This window comes from Sapajus apella, unplaced genomic scaffold (genome assembly GCF_009761245.1).
Source record: "Sapajus apella isolate SASKATOON/1434 unplaced genomic scaffold, GSC_monkey_1.0 scaffold5, whole genome shotgun sequence".
NCBI classification, from domain to species: domain Eukaryota; kingdom Metazoa; phylum Chordata; class Mammalia; order Primates; family Cebidae; genus Sapajus; species Sapajus apella.
Window position 1 is genome coordinate 28,947,030 of NW_022436945.1, and position 6,598 is coordinate 28,953,627.

Here is a 6,598-nt window from a genome sequence, read left to right on the forward strand (position 1 = left end):
TGCGTGGGGGCGCGGAGCGCGGGGGATGTAGTTCCGGTTGGGAGGGGCGTGGCTGAGAACTGTGAAGGAAACGGGGCGAGGCCGGGTGTCTGTGGAAATCTTCCGTAGCCTCTGTTTCGTCGGGGGCGGAGAGTGTTCTCTAATGTGTCTCCCTTTGCCTGAGCTAAAGGTTTAACTCGACAGAATCTTTAGAATACTTTGGTAGAGGTAGACGTGGTTAGAAATTGATGTCTGTTGAGACAGGATACCCCTGTAGAGTGTTTTAGGTCACTCAGGCCCGGATGGAAATTGGAGCTGAAGATTACAAAAATGTGTCAAATGTGGCAGTTATTGATCCCCTTTACCCTAACATTTTTGCACCGGAAGGTTGACCAAAATTAAGTTCAACAGGAACATTAAAGTGATTATGTGGTCAGGCTTGGCGGCTCACGCCTGTAATCCCAGCACTTTGGGAGGCCGAGGTTGACGGATCACTTGAGGTCAGTAGTGTGAGACCAGCCTGGCCAACATGGTGAAACCTGGTATCTACTAAAAACACAAAAATTAGCCGGGCGTAGTGGTGCTTGCCTGTAGTCCCAGCTGCTCTGCAGGCTGAGGGGGAGGTTGCAATGAGCTGAGATCGCGCCACTGCACTCCAGCCTGGGCGATAGACCTGCCTCAAACTAAATAATTGAAGTGAATATGTGACCAAAGATGACTTGTTGGTTAGGAGATGGTGGGGAAGTAGGAGGGAACGCTGTGGCTAGGCATTCAGCCTGCCCAAGTCTTCGTTACTTTGGTTGTAGAGCTGGAATAAGGGTGCTGTGTGTGCCTGAACAATCTTCTTTTTAGACGAAATTGATGCTGCGTACTCTCCCATTCTAGCCTCTGAGTCTCCCTGCTAAACTTTTGGGTCCCCGGAAATTTCCCAATTTGGCAAAATGTAAAACTGTATTGTTTTCTTAGAGCCTTGAATTGGCAAGCTTTAATTAGAATGGGACAAGTGGCGAAGTGAAAGTGAGTCCCAAAGATTTCACAAAAATGCCTCTTTGTCAGTCTTGACGAAGAGGTGAAAGCTGCAAGCTTTCTTGTTCTGATTTAATGACCTTTTCACCTACGCAGACTTCCACCTCAGCTATTTGGTTAATTACCCCTCAACAAGCTGAATCCACTTTCCCCAAATTAGTATAATTTACAAGAGCTTTTTAATTAAAGTGGATATTGAACACAGGTAAAGGTTTCTACAAAATTAAAGGTTTCTGGTAAAACTTGAAGTGTTTCCCAGTTAACTAATTACAAGCAGGTACAAAGAAGCAAAGATTTTGGCCCTTTATCTGCAATCTTGAAGTCTGCTTACTTGGATTCAGAGTTTGAGATGGATTCTGGTGACCTAATGAGCTGACACTGTACCAGAGGGTCTTTAATTTGTGGAACTCTAAACAAAATTTTTTATGCTTGAGTGCACCCATATGCACATATGTGTTTGAGGACACAGCTGTTTTTAAGAGAACAGTGTGGTACAAAACTAGAATTGTACTGGGTGTTGCAAAATTCTCAGTACTTTTTTTTTTGAGATAGGGTCTTGCTTGTTGCCCAGGTTGGAATGTAGAAATGTGGTGGTACCATCATAGCTTACTACAGCTTTGAACTCCTGGGTTGAAGTGATCCTCCTATCTCAGCCTCCCGAGTAGCTAGGACTACAGACTCATGCCACCACACTGAGCTAATTTTTTTTTATTCGTTATAGAGATGGGGTCTTGCTATATTGTTAAGGCTGGTCTTGAACTCCTGGTCTCAAGTGATTCTCCTGTTTCAGCCCCCCAAAGTGTTGGGATTACAGGCATGGGTCACTGTGCCAACCCAGTACTTGCTTTATAAAGTAAATTACAGGAAAACCAAGATGTTAGTGTTGTACTGGATCGAGCGTAGAAAGTTAGCACCAAGACAAAAGTATGCCAGATTGCAGGGTCATTTATTATGCCGACGACCACAGAGGACTCACGTCTCTCCAACCTGTGGCGTCAAAAGGAGGTTGCCAAGACTTTTTATACCCGAAAAACCACCTTGGGAATGGGGGTGAGGAGCGGGGATGGGGATGAAAAGGTTTCGGACATTCCAAGGGCTAGGGGATTCTGTGATTCACCTCCTGGGCGGAGACGAGGGCAGGGGTCTCCAGACATTCCAAGGGCCAGGGGACTTTTGTCATTCTGTTTGTTACTTCAGTGGTTTACAGAAGTCAAGATAAGCATTTATTTACACACAGATCTTAGTTATCCTGGGCTGCTTATTTTAGTTATTACCAGTAAGCAAAGGCTAGTAATTCTGGCACAATATCACATTAGGTAGGATTAACCTGGCAAGGTGGCTTAAATGCCTGTAGTCTCAACTGCTCAGGAGGCAGAAGCAGGAGAATTGCTTGAACCCAAGAGTTGGAGGCTTTGAATAGCCACTGCACTCCAGCCTGGGCAACATAGCAAGACCTTGTCTCAGAGAAAAAAAAAAAAAAAATGTTGGGATCCTTGGTAGCCAGGCTCTAAGATGACCCCCAAAGATTCTCACCTCTGGTGGCCTGCACCAGCCCTTTGAATCAGGGTTACTGTGTTTTACCAAAAGAATACAGCCAAATGTGTGTGACTTCTGAGGCTAGGTCACAAAGGCCCTGATGGCAGCTTTCCTTCTGATTCTCTTTGATTGCTTGCTCTGGGGGAAACCAATCTCCACACTACTCCACTTAAACAGCCCTATGAAGAGGTCTACATGGAGAGGAGAAAAAGCCTCCACAAACTTGCCAGCCATGTGAGTGAACTAACTTGATTGATCCTACAACCCTAATCAAGCATTCAGATGACTGTATCCCTGCCCAGTATCTGACTGTAAGTTCGTAAGAGCTAGAAGAGGCTAGCTCTTAGTCACAGACACTGATATGTGGTATTATTATATGCTTTTTTGTCCTGATCTTTTTTTTTAATTGTACTTCAGTTCTGGGGTACATGTGCAGAACATGCAGGTTTGTTCTGTGTATAGATATACACATGCCATGGTGGTTGGCTGCATCCATCACCCTGTCGTCTACATTAGGTATTTCTCCTAATGCTATCCCTCCTCTATCCCTCCACCCCCCAACAGTCCCTGGTGTGTGATGTTCCCCTCCCAGTGTCCATGTGTTCTCATTGTTCAACTCCCACTTATGAGTGAGAACATGCGGTGTTTGGTTTTCTTTTCCTGTGTTAGTTTGCTGAGAATGATGGTTTCCAGTTTCACCCATAAAAAAGGGTGATATGAACTCACCCTTTTTATGGGTGCATAGTATTCCATGGTGTATATATACCACATTTTCATTATCCAGTCTATCACTGATAGGCATTTGGGTTGGTTCCAAGTCTTTGCTGTTGTGAACACTGCTGTAATAAACATACATGTGCATGTGTCTTTATAGCAGAATGATTTATAATTCTTTGGGTGTATACCCAGTAATGGGATTGCTGGGTCCAATGGTATTTCTAGTTCTAGATCCTAGAGGAATCATCACACTGTCTTCCACAATGGTTGAACTAATGTACACTCCCACCAACAATGTAAAAGCATTCCTATTTCTCCACATCCTCTCCAGCATCTGTTGTCTCCTGACTTTTTAATGATTGCCCTTCTAACTGGCATGATATGGTACCTCAGTGTGGTTTTAATTTGCATTTCTCTAATGACCAGTGATGATGAGCTTTTTTTCATGTTTGTTGGCTGCATAAATGTTTCCTTTTGCGAAGTGCCTGTGCGACATGGTAGTTGCCCCATAAACCGCATACCTCGACCATACCTCAGCTTTCTGTTGAAACTTCTCTCTGTAACCCTAATGTGACAGGCAAGCAGTCCAAATCAACACCATTTTTGCCCCTGTGCCATTTTAAGAAAACCTAAGACTTGTAATAATAAGTAACTAAGGTCTGTAATTTTCCACCCTACCCAATGTGTAAACTAACGCTTATCTTGACTTCTGTGAACCACTTAAGTAACAATCAGAATGTCTAAAGTCCCCTGGCCCTCGGAATGTCCAAAGCCCCTTGCCCTCGCCTCCATCCAGGAGGTGGTTTACAGACATAAATGGTCTTGACACCTTCCTTTCGTGGCCACGGTTAGAGAAACTCGAGTCCTCCGTGGCCGCCGGCAATAAAGACCCTGTACAGGTATTGATCGACTTACCACCTATGCAACTTACGACCATTCAACTTTACGACCACAATCGCTAGCCACGACTGCTCCACGTCTGGCAGCGCAAACATTGCCCAGCTGGGAGTACGACAGTGCGGACCAGCTTCTGGCAGCACTACCATCTCTGCGTGCACCATTTCAACTGTACATATAGCCTACTTAACTTACGACCAAATCATGTTAGGACCGGTCTGCGGTCCCGACCATGGTCGTAAGTCGAGCACTAGCTGTAATTTGGCTTAGTCTTTGTCTCAGTGGTGATTTCGCGCTTCCTCGGTTACACCACCTGTTCATATCCTTTGCCCACTTTTTGATGGGGTTGTTTGGTGTTTTTTTCTGTAAATTTGTTTAAGTTCATTGTAGGTTCTAGATATTAGCCCTTTGTCAGTTGGGCAGACTGCAAAAATTTTCTCCCATTCTGTAGGCTGCCTGTTCACTCTGATGATGGTTTCTTTTGCTGTGCAGAAGTTCTATAGTTTAATTAGATCCCATTTGTCTATTTTGGCTTTTGTTGCCATTGCTTTAGGTGTTTTAGTCATGAATTCTCTGCCCATGCCTATGTCCTGAATGGTATTGCCTAGGTTTTCTTCTAGGGTTTTTATGGTTTTAGGTCTTATGTTTAAATCTTTAAAAAAAATATGTAACGCGGCCGGGCGCGGTGGCTCAAGCCTGTAATCCCAGCACTTTGGGAGGCTGAGACAGGTGGATCACGAGGTCAAGAGATCAAGACCATCCTGGTCAACATGGTGAAACCCCATCTCTACTAAAAATGCAAAAAAAATTAGCTGGGCATGGTGGTGCATGCCTGTAATCCCAGCTACTCAGGAGGCTGAGGCAGGAGAATTGCCTGAACCCAGGAGGCGGAGGTTGCGGTGAGCCGAGATCGCGCCATTGCACTCCAGCCTGGGTAACATGAGTGAAACTCCGTCTCAAAAAAAAAAAAAAATATGTAACGCTTCATGAATTTGTGTGTCATCCTTGTGCAGGGGCCATGCTAATCTTCTTTGCATCTTTCCAATTTTGGTATATGTGCTGCCAAAGCAAGCACTTGTCCTGATCTTTAAGTGCAATTTTTCTTTTTTTATTCTTTCTTTCTTTCTTTCTTTCTTTTTTTTTTTAGACTGAGTCTTGCTCTGCTGCCCAGGCTGGGAGTACAGTAGTGCAATCTCCACTCACTGCAACTGCCACCTCCCAGGTTCAAGTGATTTCCTACTTCAGCCTCCCTAGTAGCTGGGGTATTACAGGTGCACACCACCATGCCTTGCTAATTTTTATGTTTTTAGTAGACACGGGGTTTCACCATGTTGGCCAGGCTGGTCTCAAACTCTTGACCTCAGGTGATCCACCTGCCTCAGCCTCCCTAAGTGCTGGGATTACAGGCGTAAGCCACTGCACCCCACCCCTAAGTGTACTTTTTCTAAACTTTAAACAATGGAAGAACTAAAAATTTTGTAATTCTATATGTAAAGAACAACAGAATTCCTACCATAGAACTGAGAACATAGTAAACATTGAATAAATATTTGTTGAATGGACACAGAATTAAAAGAGAAACGCCAGTTGGAAAATTTGGAACAAATACTGATAGATAAAGAAGAAATACCATAATATATGAAGGGCTCATATAAATCGATAGGGAAGATTAATGCCTGCCATACATGCATAGGTATAAAGTATGAACTGATGGTTCATGTCAGGTCTCCATATGCAAGCCTGAAGCCTGAATGTCAGGTCTCATATGCAAGCCTGGAGCCCGAAAGTCTGAAGTCCTGCCTGCCCTGGCCGATGTCTCCCACCCCCTACCTGCGTTCGCCATTGTCCCTGATCACCCAGCAGAGCTTCCTCGAATGAGTCCCTCACCCAACCCTGCCATCTTAACTGTTCTTCTGATAATTAAATACCTCTCACCCAACCCTGCCATTGTAACTGAACTTGTGATCTTACTCTGTAGCGCCCCCGCCCTGCAAAAAAATACCCAAACCTATAAAACCAACTCCTATCCCACTGCCCTTTGCTAATGCCCTTTTAGGCTTTAGCCCACCTGCACCCAGGTGAATAAACAGCCATGTTGCTCACACAAAGCTTGTTTGGAAGGTCTCTTCATTCAAAGCACACGTTTTTCAACAGTTCACACACACAAAGGGAATACAAATGTTTGATATTTGAAAATCTTCAGTCTCACTAGTAATCAAAAACACAAATTAAAATGATTTTCTTTTTTGGCTACTTAAGGAAATTTATTTATTTATTTATTTTAGAGATGGAGTCTTGCTCTGTTACCCAGGCTGGAGTACAGTGGCTGTTCACAGATGTGACCATAACGCATTGCAGCCTTGAACTCCTGGGCTTAAGCAATCCTCCTACCTCAGCCTCCTGAGTAGCTGGGACTACTGGCATGCACCAGCTTTTTTTCTTT

General features: G+C 44.2%; 1 non-coding gene across 1 annotated transcript; it reads right to left on the reverse strand.

Annotated features, from left to right (window-relative positions):
- Positions 1-5,123: 5,123 nt before the first annotated feature.
- On the reverse strand, positions 5,124-5,230 carry LOC116548877. The gene has a single exon (XR_004267589.1). It is a non-coding gene; the product is annotated as a U6 spliceosomal RNA (small nuclear RNA).
- Between the last annotated feature and the right edge of the window lie 1,368 nt (positions 5,231-6,598).